Source organism: Pleurodeles waltl, chromosome 10, assembly GCF_031143425.1.
Source record: "Pleurodeles waltl isolate 20211129_DDA chromosome 10, aPleWal1.hap1.20221129, whole genome shotgun sequence".
NCBI lineage: Eukaryota > Metazoa > Chordata > Amphibia > Caudata > Salamandridae > Pleurodeles > Pleurodeles waltl.
In genome coordinates, this window is record NC_090449.1 from 387,956,963 (window position 1) to 387,983,242 (window position 26,280).

Genomic DNA, 26,280 nt, shown 5'->3' on the forward strand with positions numbered 1-26,280 from the left:
GTCTCCCGATAAAAATGATACCTCACTTGTCTGGGTAGGCCTAGCGCCCGCGACAGGAAACGCCCCAAAGCGCAACGTGGACACAGCCAAATCTTTGAAGGAAAACAGAGGTGTTTTTTGCAAAGTGCCTACCTGTAGATTTTGGCCTGTAGCTCAGCCGCCACCTAGGGAAACCTACCAAACCTGTGCATTTATGAAAACTAGAGACCTACGGGAATCCAAGATGGGGTGACTTGTGTGGCTCGGACTAGGTTCTGTTACCCAGAATCCTTTGCAAACCTCAAAATTTGGCTAAAAAAACACATGTTCCTGACATTTCTGAGGCAGAAAGTTCTGGAATCTGAGAGGAGCCACAAATTTCCTTCCACCCAGCGTTCCCCCACGTCTCCCGATACAAATGATACCTCACTTGTGTGGGTAGGCCTAGTGCCCGCGACAGGAAACGCCCCAAAGCGCAACGTGGACACAGCCAAATTTTTTAAGGAAAACAGAGGTGTTTTTTGCAAAGTGCCTACCTGTAGATTTTGGCCTGTAGCTCAGCCGCCACCTAGGGAAACCTACCAAACCTGTGCATTTCTGAAAACTAGAGACCTAGGGGAATCCAAGATGGGGTGACTTGTGTGGCTCGGACCAGGTTCTGTTACCCAGAATCCTTTGCAAACCTCAAAATTGGCTAAAAAAACACATGTTCCACACATTTCTGTGGCAGAAAGTTCTGGAATCTGAGAGGAGCCGCAAATTTCCTTCCACCCAGCGTTCCCCCACGTCTCCCGATAAAAATTATACCTCACTTGTGTGGGTAGTCCTAGCACCCGCGACAGGAAACGCCCCAAAGCGCAACGTGGACACATCCAAATTTTTGAAGGAAAACAGAGGTGTTTTTTGCAAAGTGCCTACCTGTAGATTTTGGCCTGTAGCTCAGCCGCCACCTAGGGAAACCTACCAAACCTGTGCATTTCTGAAAACTAGAGACCTAGGGGAATCCACGTTGGGGTGACTTGTGTGGCTCGGACCAGGTTCTGTTACCCAGAATCCTTTGCAAACCTCAAAATTTGGCTAAAAAAACACATGTTCCTCACATTTCTGTGGCAGAAAGTTCTGGAATCTGAGAGGAGACACAAATTTCCTTCTACCCAGCGTTCCTCCACGTCTCCCGATAAAAATGATACCTCACTTGTGTGGGTAGGCCTAGCGCCCGCGACAGGAAACGCCCCAAAGCGCAACATGGACACAGACAAATTTTTGAAGGAAAACAGAGGTGTTTTTCGCAAAGTGCTTACCTGTGGAGTTTGGCCTGTAGCTCAGCCGCCACCTAGGGAAACCTACCAAACCTGTGCATTTCTGAAAACTAGAGACCTAGGGGAATCCAAGATGGGGTGACTTGTGTGGCTCGGACCAGGTTCTGTTACCCAGAATCCTTTGCAAACCTCAAAATTTGGCTAAAAAAACACATGTTCCTCACATTTCTGTTGCAGAAAGTTCTGGAATCTGAGAGGAGCCACAAATTTCCTTCCACCCAGCGTTCCCCCACGTCTCCCGATAAAAATGATACCTCACTTGTGTGGGTAGGCCTAGCGCCCGCGACAGGAAACGCCCCAAAGCGCAACGTGGACACAGCCAAATTTTTAAAGGAAAACAGAGGTGTTTTTTGCAAAGTGCCTACCTGTAGAGTTTGGCCTGTAGGTCAGCCGCCACCTAGGGAAACCTACCAAACCTGTGCATTTCTGAAAACTAGAGACCTAGCGGAATCCAAGATGGGGTGACTTGTGTGACTCGGACCAGGTTCTGTTACCCAGAATCCTTTGCAAACCTCAAAATTTGGCTAAAAAAAACACAGGTTCCTCATATTTCTGTGGCAGAAAGTTCTGGAATCTGAGAGGAGCCACAAATTTCCTTCCACCCAGCGTTCCCCCACGTCTCCCGATAAAAATGATACCTCACTTGTGTGGGTAGGTCTAGCGCCCGCGACAGGAAACGCCCCAAAGCGCAACGTGGACACAGCCAAATTTTTGAAGGAAAACAGAGGTGTTTTTTTGCAAAGTGCCTACCTGTAGATTTTGCCTGTAGCTCAGCCGCCACCTAGGGAAACCTACCAAACCTGTGCATTTATGAAAACTAGAGACCTACGGGAATCCAAGATGGGGTGACTTGTGTGGCTCGGACTAGGTTCTGTTACCCAGAATCCTTTGCAAACCTCAAAATTTGGCTAAAAAAAACACATGTTCCTGACATTTCTGAGGCAGAAAGTTCTGGAATCTCAGAGGAGCCACAAATTTCCTTCCACCCAGCGTTCCCCCACGTCTCCCGATACAAATGATACCTCACTTGTGTGGGTAGGCCTAGTGCCCGCGACAGGAAACGCCCCAAAGCGCAACGTGGACACAGCCAAATTTTTGAAGGAAAACAGAGGTGTTTTTTGCAAAGTGCCTACCTGTAGATTTTGGCTTGTAGCTCAGCCGCCACCTAGGGAAACCTACCAAACCTGTGCATTTCTGAAAACTAGAGACCTAGGGGAATCCAAGATGGGGTGACCTTGTGTGGCTCGGACCAGGTTCTGTTACCCAGAATCCTTTGCAAACCTCAAAATTTGGCTAAAAAAACACATGTTCCTGACATTTCTGAGGCAGAAAGTTCTGGAATCTGAGAGGAGCCACAAATTTCCTTCCACCCAGCGTTCCCCCACGTCTCCCGATACAAATGATACCTCACTTGTGTGGGTAGGCCTAGTGCCCGCGACAGGAAACGCCCCAAAGCGCAACGTGGACACAGCCAAATTTTTGAAGGAAAACAGAGGTGTTTTTTGCAAAGGGCCTACCTGTAGATTTTGGCCTGTAGCTCAGCTGCCACCTAGGGAAACCTACCAAACCTGTGCATTTCTGGAAACTAGAGACCTACGGGAATCCAAGATGGGGTGACTTGTGTGGCTCGGACTAGGTTCTGTTACCCAGAATCCTTTGCAAACCTCAAAATTTGGCTAAAAAAACACATGATCCTCACATTTCAGTGGCAGAAAGTTCTGGAATCTGAGAGGAGCCGCAAATTTCCTTCCACCCAGCGTTCCCCCACGTCTCCCCGATAAAAATTATACCTCACTTGTGTGGGTAGTCCTAGCACCCCGCGACAGGAAACGCCCCAAAGCGCAACGTGGACACATCCAAATTTTTGAAGGAAAACAGAGGTGTTTTTTGCAAAGTGCCTACCTGTAGATTTTGGCCTGTAGCTCAGCCGCCACCTAGGGAAACCTACCAAACCTGTGCATTTCTGAAAACTAGAGACCTAGGGGAATCCACGTTGGGGTGACTCGTGTAGCTCGGACCAGGTTCTGTTACCCAGAATCCTTTGCAAACCTCAAAATTTGGCTAAAAAAACACATGTTCCTCACATTTCTGTGGCAGAAAGTTCTGGAATCTGAGAGGAGACACAAATTTCCTTCTACCCAGCGTTCCTCCACGTCTCCCGATAAAAATGATACCTCACTTGTGTGGGTAGGCCTAGCGCCCGCGACAGGAAACGCCCCAAAGCGCAACATGGACACAGACAAATTTTTGAAGGAAAACAGAGGTGTTTTTCGCAAAGTGCCTACCTGTGGAGTTTGGCCTGTAGCTCAGCCGCCACCTAGGGAAACCTACCAAACCTGTGCATTTCTGAAAACTAGAGACCTACGGGAATCCAAGATGGGGTGACTTGTGTGGCTCGGACTAGGTTCTGTTACCCAGAATCCTTTGCAAACCTCAAAATTTGGCTAAAAAAACACATGTTCCTGACATTTCTGAGGCAGAAAGTTCTGGAATCTGAGAGGAGCCACAAATTTCCTTCCACCCAGCGTTCCCCCCACGTCTCCCGATACAAATGATACCTCACTTGTGTGGTAGGCCTAGTGCCCCGCGACAGGAAACGCCCCAAAGCGCAACGTGGACACAGACAAATTTTTGAAGGAAAACAGAGGTGTTTTTTGCAAAGTGCTACCTGTAGATTTTGGCCTGTAGCTCAGCCGCCACCTAGGGAAACCTACCAAACCTGTGCATTTCTGAAAACTAGAGACCTAGGGGAATCCAAGATGGGGTGACTTGTGTGGCTCGGACCAGGTTCTGTTACCCAGAATCCTTTGCAAACCTCAAAATTGGCTAAAAAAACACATGTTCCACACATTTCTGTGGCAGAAAGTTCTGGAATCTGAGAGGAGCCGCAAATTTCCTTCCACCCAGCGTTCCCCCACGTCTCCCGATAAAAATTATACCTCACTTGTGTGGGTAGTCCTAGCACCCGCGACAGGAAACGCCCCAAAGCGCAACGTGGACACATCCAAATTTTTGAAGGAAAACAGAGGTGTTTTTTGCAAAGTGCCTACCTGTAGATTTTGGCCTGTAGCTCAGCCGCCACCTAGGGAAACCTACCAAACCTGTGCATTTCTGAAAACTAGAGACCTAGGGGAATCCACGTTGGGGTGACTCGTGTGGCTCGGACCAGGTTCTGTTACCCAGAATCCTTTGCAAACCTCAAAATTTGGCTAAAAAAACACATGTTCCTCACATTTCTGTGGCAGAAAGTTCTGGAATCTGAGAGGAGACACAAATTTCCTTCTACCCAGCGTTCCTCCACGTCTCCCGATAAAAATGATACCTCACTTGTGTGGGTAGGCCTAGCGCCCGCGACAGGAAACGCCCCAAAGCGCAACATGGACACAGACAAATTTTTGAAGGAAAACAGAGGTGTTTTTCGCAAAGTGCCTACCTGTGGAGTTTGGCCTGTAGCTCAGCCGCCACCTAGGGAAACCTACCAAACCTGTGCATTTCTGAAAACTAGAGACCTAGGGGAATCCAAGATGGGGTGACTTGTGTGGCTCGGACCAGGTTCTGTTACCCAGAATCCTTTGCAAACCTCAAAATTTGGCTAAAAAAACACATGTTCCTCACATTTCTGTTGCAGAAAGTTCTGGAATCTGAGAGGAGCCACAAATTTCCTTCCACCCAGCGTTCCCCCACGTCTCACGATAAAAATGATACCTCACTTGTGTGGGTAGGCCTAGCGCCCGCGACAGGAAACGCCCCAAAGCGCAACGTGGACACAGCCAAATTTTTAAAGGAAAACAGAGGTGTTTTTTGCAAAGTGCCTACCTGTAGAGTTTGGCCTGTAGGTCAGCCGCCACCTAGGGAAACCTACCAAACCTGTGCATTTCTGAAAACTAGAGACCTAGCGGAATCCAAGATGGGGTGACTTGTGTGACTCGGACCAGGTTCTGTTACCCAGAATTCTTTGCAAACCTCAAAATTTGGCTAAAAAAACACAGGTTCCTCATATTTCTGTGGCAGAAAGTTCTGGAATCTGAGAGGAGCCACAAATTTCCTTCCACCCAGCGTTCCCCCACGTCTCTCGATAAAAATGATACCTCACTTGTGTGGGTAGGCCTAGCGCCCGCGACAGGAAACGCCCCAAAGCGCAACGTGGACACAGCCAAATTTTTGAAGGAAAACAGAGGTGTTTTTTGCAAAGTGCCTACCTGTAGATTTTGGCCTGTTGCTCAGCCGCCACCTAGGGAAACCTACCAAACCTGTGCATTTCTGAAAACTAGAGACCTACGGGAATCCAAGATGGGGTGACTTGTGTGGCTCGGACCAGGTTCTGTTACCCAGAATCCTTTGCAAACCTCAAAATTTGGCTAAAAAAAACACATGTTCCTCTCATTTCTGTGGCAGAAAGTTCTGGAATCTGAGAGGAGCCACAAATTTCCTTCCACCCAGCGTTCCCCCACGTCTCCCGATAAAAATGATACCTCACTTGTGTGTAGGCCTAGCGCCCGCGACAGGAAACGCCCCAAAGCGCAACGTGGACACAGCCAAATCTTTGAAGGAAAACAGAGGTGTTTTTTGCAAAGTGCCTACCTGTAGATTTTGGCCTGTAGCTCAGCCGCCACCTAGGGAAACCAACCAAACCTGTGCATTTATGAAAACTAGAGACCTACGGGAATCCAAGATGGGGTGACTTGTGTGGCTCGGACTAGGTTCTGTTACCCAGAATCCTTTGCAAACCTCAAAATTTGGCTAAAAAAACACATGTTCCTGACATTTCTGAAGCAGAAAGTTCTGGAATCTGAGAGGAGCCACACATTTCCTTCCACCCAGCGTTCCCCCACGTCTCCCGATACAAATGATACCTCACTTGTGTGGGTAGGCCTAGTGCCCGCGACAGGAAACGCCCCAAAGGGCAACGTGGACACAGCCAAATTTTTGAAGGAAAACAGAGGTGTTTTTTGCAAAGTGCCTACCTGTAGATTTTGGCCTGTAGCTCAGCCGCCACCTAGGGAAACCTACCAAACCTGTGCATTTCTGAAAACTAGAGACCTAGGGGAATCCAAGATGGGGTGACTTGTGTGGCTCGGACCAGGTTCTGTTACCCAGAATCCTTTGCAAACCTCAAAATTTGGCTAAAAAAACACATGTTCCTGACATTTCTGAGGCAGAAAGTTCTGGAATCTGAGAGGAGCCACAAATTTCCTTCCACCCAGCGTTCCCCCACGTCTCCCGATACAAATGATACCTCACTTGTGTGGGTAGGCCTAGTGCCCGCGACAGGAAACGCCCCAAAGCGCAACGTGGACACAGCCAAATTTTTGAAGGAAAACAGAGGTGTTTTTTGCAAAGGGCCTACCTGTAGATTTTGGCCTGTAGCTCAGCTGCCACCTAGGGAAACCTACCAAACCTGTGCATTTCTGAAAACTAGAGACCTACGGGAATCCAAGATGGGGTGACTTGTGTGGCTCGGACTAGGTTCTGTTACCCAGAATCCTTTGCAAACCTCAAAATTTGGCTAAAAAAACACATGTTCCTGACATTTCTGAGGCAGAAAGTTCTGGAATCTGAGAGGAGCCACAAATTTCCTTCCACCCAGCGTTCCCCCACGTCTCCCGATAAAAATGATACCTCACTTGTGTGGGTAGGCCTAGCGCACTCGACAGGAAACGCCCCAAAGCGCAACGTGGACACAGCCAAATTTTTTAAGGAAAACAGAGGTGTTTTTTGCAAAGTGCCTACCTGTAGATTTTGGCCTGTAGCTCAGCTGCCACCTAGGGAAACCTACCAAACCTGTGCATTTCTGAAAACTAGAGACCTAGGGGAATCCAAGATGGGGTGACTTGTGTGGCTCGGACCAGGTTCTGTTACCCAGAATCCTTTGCAAACCTCAAAATTTGGCAAAAAAAAAACACATGTTCCTGACATTTCTGTGGCAGAAAGTTCTGGAATCTGAGAGGAGCCACAAATTTCCTTCCACCCAGCGTTCCCCCACGTCTCCCGATAAAAATGATACCTCACTTGTGTGGGTAGGCCTAGCGCCCGCGACAGGAAACGCCCCAAAGCGCAATGTGGACACAGCCACATTTTTGAAGGAAAACAGAGGTGTTTTTTGCAAAGTGCCTACCTGTAGAGTTTGGCCTGTAGCTCAGCCGCCACCTAGGGAAACCTACCAAACCTGTGCATTTCTGAAAACTAGAGACCTAGCGGAATCCAAGATGGGGTGACTTGTGTGGCTCGGACCAGGTTCTGTTACCCAGAATCCTTTGCAAACCTCAAAATTTGGCTAAAAAAACACATGTTCCTCACATTTCTGTGGCAGAAAGTTCTGGAATCTGAGAGGAGCCACAAATTTCCTTCCACCCAGCGTTCCCCCACGTCTCCCGATAAAAATGATACCTCACTTGTGTGGGTAGGCCTAGCGCCCGCGACAGGAAACGCCCCAAAGCGCAACGTGGACACAGCCAAATTTTTGAAGGAAAACAGAGGTGTTTTTTGCAAAGTGCCTACCTGTAGATTTTGGCCTGTAGCTCAGCCGCCACCTAGGGAAACCTACCAAACCTGTGCATTTCTGAAAACTAGAGACCTACGGGAATCCAAGATGGGGTGACTTGTGTGGCTCGGACTAGGTTCTGTTACCCAGAATCCTTTGCAAACCTCAAAATTTGGCTAAAAAAACACATGTTCCTGACATTTCTGAGGCAGAAAGTTCTGGAATCTGAGAGGAGCCACAAATTTCCTTCCACCCAGCGTTCCCCCACGTCTCCCGATACAAATGATACCTCACTTGTGTGGGTAGGCCTAGTGCCCGCGACAGGAAACGCCCCAAAGCGCAACGTGGACACAGCCAAATTTTTGAAGGAAAACAGAGGTGTTTTTTGCAAAGTGCCTACCTGTAGATTTTGGCCTGTAGCTCAGCTGCCACCTAGGGAAACCTACCAAACCTGTGCATTTCTGAAAACTAGAGACCTAGGGGAATCCAAGATGGGGTGACTTGTGTGGCTCGGACCAGGTTCTGTTACCCAGAATCCTTTGCAAACCTCAAAATTTGGCTAAAAAAACACATGTTCCTCACATTTCTGTGGCAGAAAGTTCTGGAATCTGAGAGGAGCCACAAATTTCCTTCCACCCAGCATTTCCCCATGTCTCCCGATAAAAATGATACCTCACTTGTGTGGGTAGGCCTAGCGCCCGCGACAGGAAACGCCCCAAAGCACAACGTGGACACAGCCAAATTTTTGAAGGAAAACAGAGGTGTTTTTTGCAAAGTGCCTACCTGTAGAGTTTGGCCTGTAGCTCATCCGCCACCTAGGGAAACCTACCAAACCTGTGCATTTCTGAAAACTAGAGAACTAGGGGAATCCATGATGGGGTGACTTGTGTGGCTCGGACCAGGTTCTGTTACCCAGAATCCTTTGCAAACCTCAAAATTTGGCTAAAAAAACACATGATCCTCACATTTCAGTGGCAGAAAGTTCTGGAATCTGAGAGGAGCCACAAATTTCCTTCCACCCAGCGTTCCCCCACGTCATCCGATAAAAATGATACCTCTCTTGTGTGGGTAGGCCTAGCGCACTCGACAGGAAATGCCCCAAAGCGCAACGTGGACACAGCCACATTTTTTAAGGAAAACAGAGGTGTTTTTTGCAAAGTGCCTACCTGTAGAGTTTGGCCTGTAGCTCAGCCGCCACCTAGGGAAACCTACCAAACCTGTGCATTTCTGAAAACTAGAGACCTATTGGAATCCAAGATGGGGTGACTTGTGTGGCTCGGATCAGGTTCTGTTACCCAGAATCCTTTGCAAACCTCAAAATTTGGCTAAAAAAACACATGATCCTCACATTTCTGTGGCAGAAAGTTCTGGAATCTGAGAGGAGCCACAAATTTCCTTCCACCCAGCGTTCCCCCACGTCTCCCGATAAAAATGATACCTCACTTGTGTGGGTAGGCCTAGCGCACTCGACAGGAAACGCCCAAAGCGCAACGTGGACACAGCCACATTTGTGAAGGAAAACAGAGGTGTTTTTTGCAAAGTGTCTACCTGTAGATTTTGGCCTGTAGCTCAGCCGCCACCTAGGGAAACCTACCAAACCTGTGCATTTCTTAAAACTAGAGACCTAGGGGAATCCAAGATGGGGTGACTTGTGTGGCTCGGACCAGGTTCTGTTACCCAGAATCCTTTGCAAACCTCAAAATTTGGCTAAAAAAACACATGTTCCTGACATTTCTGTGGCAGAAAGTTCTGGAATCTGAGAGGAGCCACAAATTTCCTTCCACCCAGCGTTCCCCCATGTCTCCCGATAAAAATTATACCTCACTTGTGTGGGTAGGCCTAGCGCCCGTGACAGGAAACGCCCCAAAGCACAACGTGGACACAGCCAAATTTTTGAAGGAAAACAGAGGTGTTTTTTGCAAAGTGCCTACCTGTAGAGTTTGGCCTGTAGCTCAGCCGCCACCTAGGGAAACCTACCAAACCTGTGCATTTCTGAAAACTAGCGACCTAGGGGAATCCAAGATGGGGTGACTTGTGCGGCTCGGACCAAGTTCTGTTACCCAGAATCCTTTTCAAACCTCAAAATTTGGCTAAAAAAACACATGTTCCTGACATTTCTGTGGCAGAAAGTTCTGGAATCTGAGAGGAGCCACAAATTTCCTTCCACCCAGCGTTCCCCCACGTCTCCCGATAAAAATGATACCTCACTTGTGTGGGTAGGCCTAGCGCCCGCGACAGGAAACGCCCCAAAGCGCAACGTGGACACAGCCAAATTTTTGAAGGAAAACAGAGGTGTTTTTTGCAAAGTTCCTACCTGTAGAGTTTGCCCTGTAGCTCAGCCGCCACCTAGGGAAACCTACCAAACCTGTGCATTTCTGAAAACTAGAGACCTAGGGGAATCCAAGATGGGGTGACTTGTGTGGCTCGGACCAGGTTCTGTTACCCAGAATCCTTTGCAAACCTCAAAATTTGGCTAAAAAAACACATGTTCCTCACATTTCTGTGGCAGAAAGTTCTGGAATCTGAGAGGAGCCACAAATTTCCTTCCACCCAGCATTTCCCCATGTCTCCCGATAAAAATGATACCTCACTTGTGTGGGTAGGCCTAGCGCCCGCGACAGGAAACGCCCCAAAGCACAACGTGGACACAGCCAAATTTTTGAAGGAAAACAGAGGTGTTTTTTGCAAAGTGCCTACCTGTAGAGTTTGGCCTGTAGCTCATCCGCCACCTAGGGAAACCTACCAAACCTGTGCATTTCTGAAAACTAGAGAACTAGGGGAATCCATGATGGGGTGACTTGTGTGGCTCGGACCAGGTTCTGTTACCCAGAATCCTTTGCAAACCTCAAAATTTGGCTAAAAAAACACATGATCCTCACATTTCAGTGGCAGAAAGTTCTGGAATCTGAGAGGAGCCACAAATTTCCTTCCACCCAGCGTTCCCCCACGTCATCCGATAAAAATGATACCTCTCTTGTGTGGGTAGGCCTAGCGCACTCGACAGGAAATGCCCCAAAGCGCAACGTGGACACAGCCACATTTTTTAAGGAAAACAGAGGTGTTTTTTGCAAAGTGCCTACCTGTAGAGTTTGGCCTGTAGCTCAGCCGCCACCTAGGGAAACCTACCAAACCTGTGCATTTCTGAAAACTAGAGACCTATTGGAATCCAAGATGGGGTGACTTGTGTGGCTCGGATCAGGTTCTGTTACCCAGAATCCTTTGCAAACCTCAAAATTTGGCTAAAAAAACACATGATCCTCACATTTCTGTGGCAGAAAGTTCTGGAATCTGAGAGGAGCCACAAATTTCCTTCCACCCAGCGTTCCCCCACGTCTCCCGATAAAAATGATACCTCACTTGTGTGGGTAGGCCTAGCGCACTCGACAGGAAACGCCCAAAGCGCAACGTGGACACAGCCACATTTGTGAAGGAAAACAGAGGTGTTTTTTGCAAAGTGTCTACCTGTAGATTTTGGCCTGTAGCTCAGCCGCCACCTAGGGAAACCTACCAAACCTGTGCATTTCTTAAAACTAGAGACCTAGGGGAATCCAAGATGGGGTGACTTGTGTGGCTCGGACCAGGTTCTGTTACCCAGAATCCTTTGCAAACCTCAAAATTTGGCTAAAAAAACACATGTTCCTGACATTTCTGTGGCAGAAAGTTCTGGAATCTGAGAGGAGCCACAAATTTCCTTCCACCCAGCGTTCCCCCATGTCTCCCGATAAAAATTATACCTCACTTGTGTGGGTAGGCCTAGCGCCCGTGACAGGAAACGCCCCAAAGCACAACGTGGACACAGCCAAATTTTTGAAGGAAAACAGAGGTGTTTTTTGCAAAGTGCCTACCTGTAGAGTTTGGCCTGTAGCTCAGCCGCCACCTAGGGAAACCTACCAAACCTGTGCATTTCTGAAAACTAGCGACCTAGGGGAATCCAAGATGGGGTGACTTGTGCGGCTCGGACCAAGTTCTGTTACCCAGAATCCTTTTCAAACCTCAAAATTTGGCTAAAAAAACACATGTTCCTGACATTTCTGTGGCAGAAAGTTCTGGAATCTGAGAGGAGCCACAAATTTCCTTCCACCCAGCGTTCCCCCACGTCTCCCGATAAAAATGATACCTCACTTGTGTGGGTAGGCCTAGCGCCCGCGACAGGAAACGCCCCAAAGCGCAACGTGGACACAGCCAAATTTTTGAAGGAAAACAGAGGTGTTTTTTGCAAAGTTCCTACCTGTAGAGTTTGCCCTGTAGCTCAGCCGCCACCTAGGGAAACCTACCAAACCTGTGCATTTCTGAAAACTAGAGACCTAGGGGAATCCAAGATGGGGTGACTTGTGTGGCTCGGACCAGGTTCTGTTACCCAGAATCCTTTGCAAACCTCAAAATTTGGCTAAAAAAACACATGTTCCTCACATTTCTGTGGCAGAAAGTTCTGGAATCTGAGAGGAGCCACAAATTTCCTTCCACCCAGCGTTCCCCCACGTCTCTCGATAAAAATGATACCTCACTTGTGTGGGTAGGCCTAGCGCCCGCGACAGGAAACGCCCCAAAGCGCAACGTGGACACAGCCAAATTTTTGAAGGAAAACAGAGGTGTTTTTTGCAAAGTGCCTACCTGTAGATTTTGGCCTGTTGCTCAGCCGCCACCTAGGGAAACCTACCAAACCTGTGCATTTCTGAAAACTAGAGACCTACGGGAATCCAAGATGGGGTGACTTGTGTGGCTCGGACCAGGTTCTGTTACCCAGAATCCTTTGCAAACCTCAAAATTTGGCTAAAAAAAACACATGTTCCTCTCATTTCTGTGGCAGAAAGTTCTGGAATCTGAGAGGAGCCACAAATTTCCTTCCACCCAGCGTTCCCCCACGTCTCCCGATAAAAATGATACCTCACTTGTGTGTAGGCCTAGCGCCCGCGACAGGAAACGCCCCAAAGCGCAACGTGGACACAGCCAAATCTTTGAAGGAAAACAGAGGTGTTTTTTGCAAAGTGCCTACCTGTAGATTTTGGCCTGTAGCTCAGCCGCCACCTAGGGAAACCAACCAAACCTGTGCATTTATGAAAACTAGAGACCTACGGGAATCCAAGATGGGGTGACTTGTGTGGCTCGGACTAGGTTCTGTTACCCAGAATCCTTTGCAAACCTCAAAATTTGGCTAAAAAAACACATGTTCCTGACATTTCTGAAGCAGAAAGTTCTGGAATCTGAGAGGAGCCACAAATTTCCTTCCACCCAGCGTTCCCCCACGTCTCCCGATACAAATGATACCTCACTTGTGTGGGTAGGCCTAGTGCCCGCGACAGGAAACGTCCCAAAGCGCAACGTGGACACAGCCAAATTTTTGAAGGAAAACAGAGGTGTTTTTTGCAAAGTGCCTACCTGTAGATTTTGGCCTGTAGCTCAGCCGCCACCTAGGGAAACCTACCAAACCTGTGCATTTCTGAAAACTAGAGACCTAGGGGAATCCAAGATGGGGTGACTTGTGTGGCTCGGACCAGGTTCTGTTACCCAGAATCCTTTGCAAACCTCAAAATTTGGCTAAAAAAACACATGTTCCTGACATTTCTGAGGCAGAAAGTTCTGGAATCTGAGAGGAGCCACAAATTTCCTTCCACCCAGCGTTCCCCCACGTCTCCAGATACAAATGATACCTCACTTGTGTGGGTAGGCCTAGTGCCCGCGACAGGAAACGCCCCAAAGCGCAACGTGGACACAGCCAAATTTTTGAAGGAAAACAGAGGTGTTTTTTGCAAAGGGCCTACCTGTAGATTTTGGCCTGTAGCTCAGCTGCCACCTAGGGAAACCTACCAAACCTGTGCATTTCTGAAAACTAGAGACCTACGGGAATCCAAGATGGGGTGACTTGTGTGGCTCGGACTAGGTTCTGTTACCCAGAATCCTTTGCAAACCTCAAAATTTGGCTAAAAAAACACATGTTCCTGACATTTCTGAGGCAGAAAGTTCTGGAATCTGAGAGGAGCCACAAATTTCCTTCCACCCAGCGTTCCCCCACGTCTCCCGATAAAAATGATACCTCACTTGTGTGGGTAGGCCTAGCGCACTCGACAGGAAACGCCCCAAAGCGCAACGTGGACACAGCCAAATTTTTTAAGGAAAACAGAGGTGTTTTTTGCAAAGTGCCTACCTGTAGATTTTGGCCTGTAGCTCAGCTGCCACCTAGGGAAACCTACCAAACCTGTGCATTTCTGAAAACTAGAGACCTAGGGGAATCCAAGATGGGGTGACTTGTGTGGCTCGGACCAGGTTCTGTTACCCAGAATCCTTTGCAAACCTCAAAATTTGGCAAAAAAAAACACATGTTCCTGACATTTCTGTGGCAGAAAGTTCTGGAATCTGAGAGGAGCCACAAATTTCCTTCCACCCAGCGTTCCCCCACGTCTCCCGATAAAAATGATACCTCACTTGTGTGGGTAGGCCTAGCGCCCGCGACAGGAAACGCCCCAAAGCGCAATGTGGACACAGCCACATTTTTGAAGGAAAACAGAGGTGTTTTTTGCAAAGTGCCTACCTGTAGAGTTTGGCCTGTAGCTCAGCCGCCACCTAGGGAAACCTACCAAACCTGTGCATTTCTGAAAACTAGAGACCTAGCGGAATCCAAGATGGGGTGACTTGTGTGGCTCGGACCAGGTTCTGTTACCCAGAATCCTTTGCAAACCTCAAAATTTGGCTAAAAAAACACATGTTCCTGACATTTCTGAAGCAGAAAGTTCTGGAATCTGAGAGGAGCCACAAATTTCCTTCCACCCAGCGTTCCCCCACGTCTCCCGATAAAAATGATACCTCACTTGTGTGGGTAGGCCTAGCGCCCGCGACAGGAAACGCCCCAAAGCGCAACGTGGACACAGCCAAATTTTTGAAGGAAAACAGAGGTGTTTTTTGCAAAGTGCCTACCTGTAGATTTTGGCCTGTAGCTCAGCCGCCACCTAGGGAAACCTACCAAACCTGTGCATTTCTGAAAACTAGAGACCTACGGGAATCCAAGATGGGGTGACTTGTGTGGCTCGGACTAGGTTCTGTTACCCAGAATCCTTTGCAAACCTCAAAATTTGGCTAAAAAAACACATGTTCCTGACATTTCTGAGGCAGAAAGTTCTGGAATCTGAGAGGAGCCACAAATTTCCTTCCACCCAGCGTTCCCCCACGTCTCCCGATACAAATGATACCTCACTTGTGTGGGTAGGCCTAGTGCCCGCGACAGGAAACGCCCCAAAGCGCAACGTGGACACAGCCAAATTTTTGAAGGAAAACAGAGGTGTTTTTTGCAAAGTGCCTACCTGTAGATTTTGGCCTGTAGCTCAGCTGCCACCTAGGGAAACCTACCAAACCTGTGCATTTCTGAAAACTAGAGACCTAGGGGAATCCAAGATGGGGTGACTTGTGTGGCTCGGACCAGGTTCTGTTACCCAGAATCCTTTGCAAACCTCAAAATTTGGCTAAAAAAACACATGTTCCTCACATTTCTGTGGCAGAAAGTTCTGGAATCTGAGAGGAGCCACAAATTTCCTTCCACCCAGCATTTCCCCATGTCTCCCGATAAAAATGATACCTCACTTGTGTGGGTAGGCCTAGCGCCCGCGACAGGAAACGCCCCAAAGCACAACGTGGACACAGCCAAATTTTTGAAGGAAAACAGAGGTGTTTTTTGCAAAGTGCCTACCTGTAGAGTTTGGCCTGTAGCTCATCCGCCACCTAGGGAAACCTACCAAACCTGTGCATTTCTGAAAACTAGAGACCTAGGGGAATCCATGATGGGGTGACTTGTGTGGCTCGGACCAGGTTCTGTTACCCAGAATCCTTTGCAAACCTCAAAATTTGGCTAAAAAAACACATGATCCTCACATTTCAGTGGCAGAAAGTTCTGGAATCTGAGAGGAGCCACAAATTTCCTTCCACCCAGCGTTCCCCCACGTCATCCGATAAAAATGATACCTCTCTTGTGTGGGTAGGCCTAGCGCACTCGACAGGAAATGCCCCAAAGCGCAACGTGGACACAGCCACATTTTTTAAGGAAAACAGAGGTGTTTTTTGCAAAGTGCCTACCTGTAGAGTTTGGCCTGTAGCTCAGCCGCCACCTAGGGAAACCTACCAAACCTGTGCATTTCTGAAAACTAGAGACCTATTGGAATCCAAGATGGGGTGACTTGTGTGGCTCGGACCAGGTTCTGTTACCCAGAATCCTTTGCAAACCTCAAAATTTGGCTAAAAAAACACATGATCCTCACATTTCTGTGGCAGAAAGTTCTGGAATCTGAGAGGAGCCACAAATTTCCTTCCACCCAGCGTTCCCCCACGTCTCCCGATAAAAATGATACCTCACTTGTGTGGGTAGGCCTAGCGCACTCGACAGGAAACGCCCAAAGCGCAACGTGGACACAGCCACATTTGTGAAGGAAAACAGAGGTGTTTTTTGCAAAGTGTCTACCTGTAGATTTTGGCCTGTAGCTCAGCCGCCACCTAGGGAAACCTACCAAACCTGTGCATTTCTTAAAACTAGAGACCTAGGGGAATCCAAGATGGGGTGACTTGTGTGGCTCGGACCAGGTTCTGTTACCCAGAATCCTTTGCAAACCTCAAAATTTGGCTAAAAAAACACATGTTCCTGACATTTCTGTGGCAGAAAGTTCTGGAATCTGAGAGGAGCCACAAATTTCCTTCCACCCAGCGTTCCCCCATGTCTCCCGATAAAAATTATACCTCACTTGTGTGGGTAGGCCTAGCGCCCGTGACAGGAAACGCCCCAAAGCACAACGTGGACACAGCCAAATTTTTGAAGGAAAACAGAGGTGTTTTTTGCAAAGTGCCTACCTGTAGAGTTTGGCCTGTAGCTCAGCCGCCACCTAGGGAAACCTACCAAACCTGTGCATTTCTGAAAACTAGAGACCTAGGGGAATCCAAGATGGGGTGACTTGTGTGGCTCGGACCAGGTTCTGTTACCCAGAATCCTTTTCAAACCTCAAAATTTGGCTAAAAAAACACATGTTCCTGACATTTCTGTGGCAGAAAGTTCTGGAATCTGAGAGGAGCCATAAATTTCCTTCCACCCAGCGTTCCCCCACGTCTCCCGATAAAAATGATACCTCACTTGTGTGGGTAGGCCTAGCGCCCGCGACAGGAAACGCCCCAAAGCGCAACGTGGACACAGCCAAATTTTTGAAGGAAAACAGAGGTGTTTTTTGCAAAGTTCCTACCTGTAGAGTTTGCCCTGTAGCTCAGCCGCCACCTAGGGAAACCTACCAAACCTGTGCATTTCTGAAAACTAGAGACCTATTGGAATCCAAGATGGGGTGACTTGTGTGGCTCGGACCAGGTTCTGTTACCCAGAATCCTTTGCAAACCTCAAAATTTGGCTAAAAAAACACATGATCCTCACATTTCTGTGGCAGAAAGTTCTGGAATCTGAGAGGAGCCACAAATTTCCTTCCACCCAGCGTTCCCCCACGTCTCCCGATAAAAATGATACCTCACTTGTGTGGGTAGGCCTAGCGCACTCGACAGGAAACGCCCAAAGCGCAACGTGGACACAGCCACATTTGTGAAGGAAAACAGAGGTGTTTTTTGCAAAGTGTCTACCTGTAGATTTTGGCCTGTAGCTCAGCCGCCACCTAGGGAAACCTACCAAACCTGTGCATTTCTTAAAACTAGAGACCTAGGGGAATCCAAGATGGGGTGACTTGTGTGGCTCGGACCAGGTTCTGTTACCCAGAATCCTTTGCAAACCTCAAAATTTGGCTAAAAAAACACATGTTCCTGACATTTCTGTGGCAGAAAGTTCTGGAATCTGAGAGGAGCCACAAATTTCCTTCCACCCAGCGTTCCCCCATGTCTCCCGATAAAAATTATACCTCACTTGTGTGGGTAGGCCTAGCGCCCGTGACAGGAAACGCCCCAAAGCACAACGTGGACACAGCCAAATTTTTGAAGGAAAACAGAGGTGTTTTTTGCAAAGTGCCTACCTGTAGAGTTTGGCCTGTAGCTCAGCCGCCACCTAGGGAAACCTACCAAACCTGTGCATTTCTGAAAACTAGAGACCTAGGGGAATCCAAGATGGGGTGACTTGTGTGGCTCGGACCAGGTTCTGTTACCCAGAATCCTTTTCAAACCTCAAAATTTGGCTAAAAAAACACATGTTCCTGACATTTCTGTGGCAGAAAGTTCTGGAATCTGAGAGGAGCCATAAATTTCCTTCCACCCAGCGTTCCCCCACGTCTCCCGATAAAAATGATACCTCACTTGTGTGGGTAGGCCTAGCGCCCGCGACAGGAAACGCCCCAAAGCGCAACGTGGACACAGCCAAATTTTTGAAGGAAAACAGAGGTGTTTTTTGCAAAGTTCCTACCTGTAGAGTTTGCCCTGTAGCTCAGCCGCCACCTAGGGAAACCTACCAAACCTGTGCATTTCTGAAAACTAGAGACCTAGGGGAATCCAAGATGGGGTGACTTGTGTGGCTCGGACTAGGTTCTGTTACCCAGAATCCTTTGCAAACCTCAAAATTTGTCTAAAAAAACACATGTTCCTCACATTTATGTGGCAGAAAGTTCTGGAATCTGATAGGAGCCACAAATTTCCTTCTACCCAGCGTTCCCCCACGTCTCCCGATAAAAATGATACCTCACTTGTGTGGGTAGGCCTAGCGCCCGCGACAGGAAACGCCCCAAAGCGCAACGTGGACACAGCCAAATTTTTGAAGGAAAACAGAGGTGTTTTTTGCAAAGTGCCTACCTGTAGATTTTGGCCTGTAGCTCAGCCGCCACCTAGGGAAACCTACCAAACCTGTGCATTTCTGAAAACTAGAGACCTACGGGAATCCAAGATGGGGTGACTTGTGTGGCTCGGACTACGTTCTGTTACCCAGAATCCTTTGCAAACCTCAAAATTTGGCTAAAAAAACACATGTTCCTGACATTTCTGAGGCAGAAAGTTCTGGAATCTGAGAGGAGCCACAAATTTCCTTCCACCCAGCGTTCCCCCACGTCATCCGATAAAAATGATACCTCTCTTGTGTGGGTAGGCCTAGCGCACTCGACAGGAAATGCCCCAAAGCGCAACGTGGACACAGCCACATTTTTTAAGGAAAACAGAGGTGTTTTTTGCAAAGTGCCTACCTGTAGAGTTTGGCCTGTAGCTCAGCCGCCACCTAGGGAAACCTACCAAACCTGTGCATTTCTGAAAACTAGAGACCTATTGGAATCCAAGATGGGGTGACTTGTGTGGCTCGGACCAGGTTCTGTTACCCAGAATCCTTTGCAAACCTCAAAATTTGGCTAAAAAAACACATGATCCTCACATTTCTGTGGCAGAAAGTTCTGGAATCTGAGAGGAGCCACAAATTTCCTTCCACCCAGCGTTCCCCCACGTCTCCCGATAAAAATGATACCTCACTTGTGTGGGTAGGCCTAGCGCACTCGACAGGAAACGCCCCAAAGCGCAACGTGGACACAGCCACATTTGTGAAGGAAAACAGAGGTGTTTTTTGCAAAGTGTCTACCTGTAGATTTTGGCCTGTAGCTCATCCGCCACCTAGGGAAACCTACCAAACCTGTGCATTTCTTAAAACTAGAGACCTAGGGGAATCCAAGATGGGGTGACTTGTGTGGCTCGGACCAGGTTCTGTTACCCAGAATCCTTTGCAAACCTCAAAATTTGGCTAAAAAAACACATGTTCCTGACATTTCTGTGGCAGAAAGTTCTGGAATCTGAGAGGAGCCACAAATTTCCTTCCACCCAGCGTTCCCCCATGTCTCCCGATAAAAATTATACCTCACTTGTGTGGGTAGGCCTAGCGCCCGTGACAGGAAACGCCCCAAAGCACAACGTGGACACAGCCAAATTTTTGAAGGAAAACAGAGGTGTTTTTTGCAAAGTGCCTACCTGTAGAGTTTGGCCTGTAGCTCAGCCGCCACCTAGGGAAACCTACCAAACCTGTGCATTTCTGAAAACTAGAGACCTAGGGGAATCCAAGATGGGGTGACTTGTGTGGCTCGGACCAGGTTCTGTTACCCAGAATCCTTTTCAAACCTCAAAATTTGGCTAAAAAAACACAGGTTCCTCACATTTATGTGGCAGAAAGTTCTGGAATCTGAGAGGAGCCACAAATTTCCTTCTACCCAGCGTTCCCCCACGTCTCCCGATAAAAATGATACCTCACTTGTGTGGGTAGGCCTAGCGCCCGCGACAGGAAACGCCCCAAAGCGCAACGTGGACACAGCCAAATTTTTGAAGGAAAACAGAGGTGTTTTTTGCAAAGTGCCTACCTGTAGATTTTGGCCTGTAGCTCAGCCGCCACCTAGGGAAACCTACCAAACCTGTGCATTTCTGAAAACTAGAGACCTATTGGAATCCAAGATGGGGTGACTTGTGTGGCTCGGACCAGGTTCTGTTACCCAGAATCCTTTGCAAACCTCAAAATTTGGCTAAAAAAACACATGATCCTCACATTTCTGTGGCAGAAAGTTCTGGAATCTGAGAGGAGCCACAAATTTCCTTCCACCCAGCGTTCCCCCACGTCTCCCGATAAAAATGATACCTCACTTGTGTGGGTAGGCCTAGCGCACTCGACAGGAAACGCCCCAAAGCGCAACGTGGACACAGCCACATTTGTGAAGGAAAACAGAGGTGTTTTTTGCAAAGTGCCTACCTGTAGAGTTTGGCCTGTAGCTCAGCCGCCACCTAGGGAAACCTACCAAACCTGTGCATTTCTTAAAACTAGAGACCTAGGGGAATCCAAGATGGGGTGACTTGTGTGGCTCGGACCAGGTTCTGTTACCCAGAATCCTTTGCAAACCTCAAAATTTGGCTAAAAAAACACATGTTCCTGACATTTCTGTGGCAGAAAGTTCTGGAATCTGAGAGGAGCCACAAATTTCCTTCCACCCAGCGTTCCCCCATGTCTCCCGATAAAAATTATACCTCACTTGTGTGGGTAGGCCTAGCGCCCGTGACAGGAAACGCCCCAAAGCACAACGTGGACACAGCCAAATTTTTGAAGGAAAACAGAGGTGTTTTTTGCAAAGTGCCTACCTGTAGAGTTTGGCCTGTAGCTCAGCCGCCACCTAGGGAAACCTACCAAACCTGTGCATTTCTGAAAACTAGAGACCTAGGGGAATCCAAGATGGGGTGACTTGTGTGGCTCGGACCAGGTTCTGTTACCCAGAATCCTTTTCAAACCTCAAAATTTGGCTAAAAAAACACAGGTTCCTCACATTTATGTGGCAGAAAGTTCTGGAATCTGAGAGGAGCCACAAATTTCCTTCTACCCAGCGTTCCCCCACGTCTCCCGATAAAAATGATACCTCACTTGTGTGGGTAGGCCTAGCGCCCGCGACAGGAAACGCCCCAAAGCGCAACGTGGACACAGCCAAATTTTTGAAGGAAAACAGAGGTGTTTTTTGCAAAGTGTCTACCTGTAGATTTTGGCCTGTAGCTCAGCCGCCACCTAGGGAAACCTACCAAACCTGTGCATTTCTTAAAACTAGAGACCTAGGGGAATCCAAGATGGGGTGACTTGTGTGGCTCGGACCAGGTTCTGTTACCCAGAATCCTTTGCAAACCTCAAAATTTGGCTAAAAAAACACATGTTCCTGACATTTCTGTGGCAGAAAGTTCTGGAATCTGAGAGGAGCCACAAATTTCCTTCCACCCAGCGTTCCCCCATGTCTCCCGATAAAAATTATACCTCACTTGTGTGGGTAGGCCTAGCGCCCGTGACAGGAAACGCCCCAAAGCACAACGTGGACACAGCCAAATTTTTGAAGGAAAACAGAGGTGTTTTTTACAAAGTGCCTACCTGTAGAGTTTGGCCTGTAGCTCAGCCGCCACCTAGGGAAACCTACCAAACCTGTGCATTTCTGAAAACTAGAGACCTAGGGGAATCCAAGATGGGGTGACTTGTGTGGCTCGGACCAGGTTCTGTTACCCAGAATCCTTTTCAAACCTCAAAATTTGGCTAAAAAAACACATGTTCCTGACATTTCTGTGGCAGAAAGTTCTGGAATCTGAGAGGAGCCACAAATTTCCTTCCACCCAGCGTTCCCCCACGTCTCCCGATAAAAATGATACCTCACTTGTGTGGGTAGGCCTAGCGCCCGCGACAGGAAACGCCCCAAAGCGCAACGTGGACACAGCCAAATTTTTGAAGGAAAACAGAGGTGTTTTTTGCAAAGTTCCTACCTGTAGAGTTTGCCCTGTAGCTCAGCCGCCACCTAGGGAAACCTACCAAACCTGTGCATTTCTGAAAACTAGAGACCTAGGGGAATCCAAGATGGGGTGACTTGTGTGGCTCGGACTAGGTTCTGTTACCCAGAATCCTTTGCAAACCTCAAAATTTGTCTAAAAAAACACTTGTTCCTCACATTTATGTGGCAGAAAGTTCTGGAATCTGAGAGGAGCCACAAATTTCCTTCTACCCAGCGTTCCCCCACGTCTCCCGATAAAAATGATACCTCACTTGTGTGGGTAGGCCTAGCGCCCGCGACAGGAAATGCCCCAAAGCGCAACGTGGACACAGCCACATTTTCTAAGGAAAACAGAGGTGTTTTTTGCAAAGTGCCTACCTGTAGAGTTTGGCCTGTAGCTCAGCCGCCACATAGGGAAACCTACCAAACCTGTGCATTTCTGAAAACTAGAGACCTATTGGAATCCAAGATGGGGTGACTTGTGTGGCTCGGACCAGGTTCTGTTACCCAGAATCCTTTGCAAACCTCAAAATTTGGCTAAAAAAACACATGATCCTCACATTTCTGTGGCAGAAAGTTCTGGAATCTGAGAGGAGCCACAAATTTCCTTCCACCCAGCGTTCCCCCACGTCTCCCGATAAAAATGATACCTCACTTGTGTGGGTAGGCCTAGCGCACTCGACAGGAAACGCCCCAAAGCGCAACGTGGACACAGCCACATTTGTGAAGGAAAACAGAGGTGTTTTTTGCAAAGTGTCTACCTGTAGATTTTGGCCTGTAGCTCAGCCGCCACCAAGGGAAACCTACCAAACCTGTGCATTTCTTAAAACTAGAGACCTAGGGGAATCCAAGATGGGGTGACTTGTGTGGCTCGGACCAGGTTCTGTTACCCAGAATCCTTTGCAAACCTCAAAATTTGGCTAAAAAAACACATGTTCCTGACATTTCTGTGGCAGAAAGTTCTGGAATCTGAGAGGAGCCACAAATTTCCTTCCACCCAGCGTTCCCCCATGTCTCCCGATAAAAATTATACCTCACTTGTGTGGGTAGGCCTAGCGCCCGTGACAGGAAACGCCCCAAAGCACAACGTGGACACAGCCAAATTTTTGAAGGAAAACAGAGGTGTTTTTTGCAAAGTGCCTACCTGTAGAGTTTGGCCTGTAGCTCAGCCGCCACCTAGGGAAACCTACCAAACCTGTGCATTTCTGAAAACTAGAGACCTAGGGGAATCCAAGATGGGGTGACTTGTGTGGCTCGGACCAGGTTCTGTTACCCAGAATCCTTTTCAAACCTCAAAATTTGGCTAAAAAAACACAGGTTCCTCACATTTATGTGGCAGAAAGTTCTGGAATCTGAGAGGAGCCACAAATTTCCTTCTACCCAGCGTTCCCCCACGTCTCCCGATAAAAATGATACCTCACTTGTGTGGGTAGGCCTAGCGCCCGCGACAGGAAACGCCCCAAAGCGCAACGTGGACACAGCCAAATTTTTGAAGGAAAACAGAGGTGTTTTTTGCAAAGTGCCTACCTGTAGATTTTGGCCTGTAGCTCAGCCGCCACCTAGGGAAACCTACCAAACCTGTGCATTTCTGAAAACTAGAGACCTATTGGAATCCAAGATGGGGTGACTTGTGTGGCTCGGACCAGGTTCTGTTACCCAGAATCCTTTGCAAACCTCAAAATTTGGCTAAAAAAACACATGATCCTCACATTTCTGTGGCAGAAAGTTCTGGAATCTGAGAGGAGCCACAAATTTCCTTCCACCCAGCGTTCCCCCACGTCTCCCGATAAAAATGATACCTCACTTGTGTGGGTAGGCCTAGCGCACTCGACAGGAAACGCCCCAAAGCGCAACGTGGACACAGCCAAATTTTTGAAGGAAAACAGAGGTGTTTTTTGCAAAGTGCCTACCTGTAGATTTTGGCCTGTAGCTCAGCCGCCACCTAGGGAAACCTACCAAACCTGTGCATTTCTGAAAACTAGAGACCTAGGGGAATCCAAGATGGGGTGACTTGTGTGGCTCGGACTAGGTTCTGTTACCCAGAATCCTTTGCAAACCTCAAAATTTGTCTAAAAAAACACTTGTTCCTCACATTTATGTGGCAGAAAGTTCTGGAATCTGAGAGGAGCCACAAATTTCCTTCTACCCAGCGTTCCCCCACGTCTCCCGATAAAAATGATACCTCACTTGTGTGGGTAGGCCTAGCGCCCGCGACAGGAAACGCCCCAAAGCGCAACGTGGACACAGCCAAATTTTTGAAGGAAAACAGAGGTGTTTTTTGCAAAGTGCCTACCTGTAGATTTTGGCCTGTAGCTCAGCCGCCACCTAGGGAAACCTACCAAACCTGTGCATTTCTGAAAACTAGAGACCTACGGGAATCCAAGATGGGGTGACTTGTGTGGCTCGGACTACGTTCTGTTACCCAGAATCCTTTGCAAACCTCAAAATTTGGCTAAAAAAACACATGTTCCTGACATTTCTGAGGCAGAAAGTTCTGGAATCTGAGAGGAGCCACAAATTTCCTTCCACCCAGCGTTCCCCCACGTCATCCGATAAAAATGATACCTCTCTTGTGTGGGTAGGCCTAGCGCACTCGACAGGAAATGCCCCAAAGCGCAACGTGGACACAGCCACATTTTTTAAGGAAAACAGAGGTGTTTTTTGCAAAGTGCCTACCTGTAGAGTTTGGCCTGTAGCTCAGCCGCCACCTAGGGAAACCTACCAAACCTGTGCATTTCTGAAAACTAGAGACCTATTGGAATCCAAGATGGGGTGACTTGTGTGGCTCGGACCAGGTTCTGTTACCCAGAATCCTTTGCAAACCTCAAAATTTGGCTAAAAAAACACATGATCCTCACATTTCTGTGGCAGAAAGTTCTGGAATCTGAGAGGAGCCACAAATTTCCTTCCACCCAGCGTTCCCCCACGTCTCCCGATAAAAATGATACCTCACTTGTGTGGGTAGGCCTAGCGCACTCGACAGGAAACGCCCCAAAGCGCAACGTGGACACAGCCACATTTGTGAAGGAAAACAGAGGTGTTTTTTGCAAAGTGTCTACCTGTAGATTTTGGCCTGTAGCTCAGCCGCCACCTAGGGAAACCTACCAAACCTGTGCATTTCTTAAAACTAGAGACCTAGGGGAATCCAAGATGGGGTGACTTGTGTGGCTCGGACCAGGTTCTGTTACCCAGAATCCTTTGCAAACCTCAAAATTTGGCTAAAAAAACACATGTTCCTGACATTTCTGTGGCAGAAAGTTCTGGAATCTGAGAGGAGCCACAAATTTCCTTCCACCCAGCGTTCCCCCATGTCTCCCGATAAAAATTATACCTCACTTGTGTGGGTAGGCCTAGCGCCCGTGACAGGAAACGCCCCAAAGCACAACGTGGACACAGCCAAATTTTTGAAGGAAAACAGAGGTGTTTTTTGCAAAGTGCCTACCTGTAGAGTTTGGCCTGTAGCTCAGCCGCCACCTAGGGAAACCTACCAAACCTGTGCATTTCTGAAAACTAGAGACCTAGGGGAATCCAAGATGGGGTGACTTGTGTGGCTCGGACCAGGTTCTGTTACCCAGAATCCTTTTCAAACCTCAAAATTTGGCTAAAAAAACACAGGTTCCTCACATTTATGTGGCAGAAAGTTCTGGAATCTGAGAGGAGCCACACATTTCCTTCTACCCAGCATTCCCCCACGTCTCCCGATAAAAATGATACCTCACTTGTGTGGGTAGGCCTAGCGCCCGCGACAGGAAACGCCCCAAAGCGCAACGTGGACACAGCCAAATTTTTGAAGGAAAACAGAGGTGTTTTTTGCAAAGTGCCTACCTGTAGATTTTGGCCTGTAGCTCAGCCGCCACCTAGGGAAACCTACCAAACCTGTGCATTTCTGAAAACTAGAGACCTACGGGAATCCAAGATGGGGTGACTTGTGTGGCTCGGACTACGTTCTGTTACCCAGAATCCTTTGCAAACCTCAAAATTTGGCTAAAAAAACACATGTTCCTGACATTTCTGAGGCAGAAAGTTCTGGAATCTGAGAGGAGCCACAAATTTCCTTCCACCCAGCGTTCCCCCACGTCATCCGATAAAAATGATACCTCTCTTGTGTGGGTAGGCCTAGCGCACTCGACAGGAAATGCCCCAAAGCGCAACGTGGACACAGCCACATTTTTTAAGGAAAACAGAGGTGTTTTTTGCAAAGTGCCTACCTGTAGAGTTTGGCCTGTAGCTCAGCCGCCACCTAGGGAAACCTACCAAACCTGTGCATTTCTGAAAACTAGAGACCTATTGGAATCCAAGATGGGGTGACTTG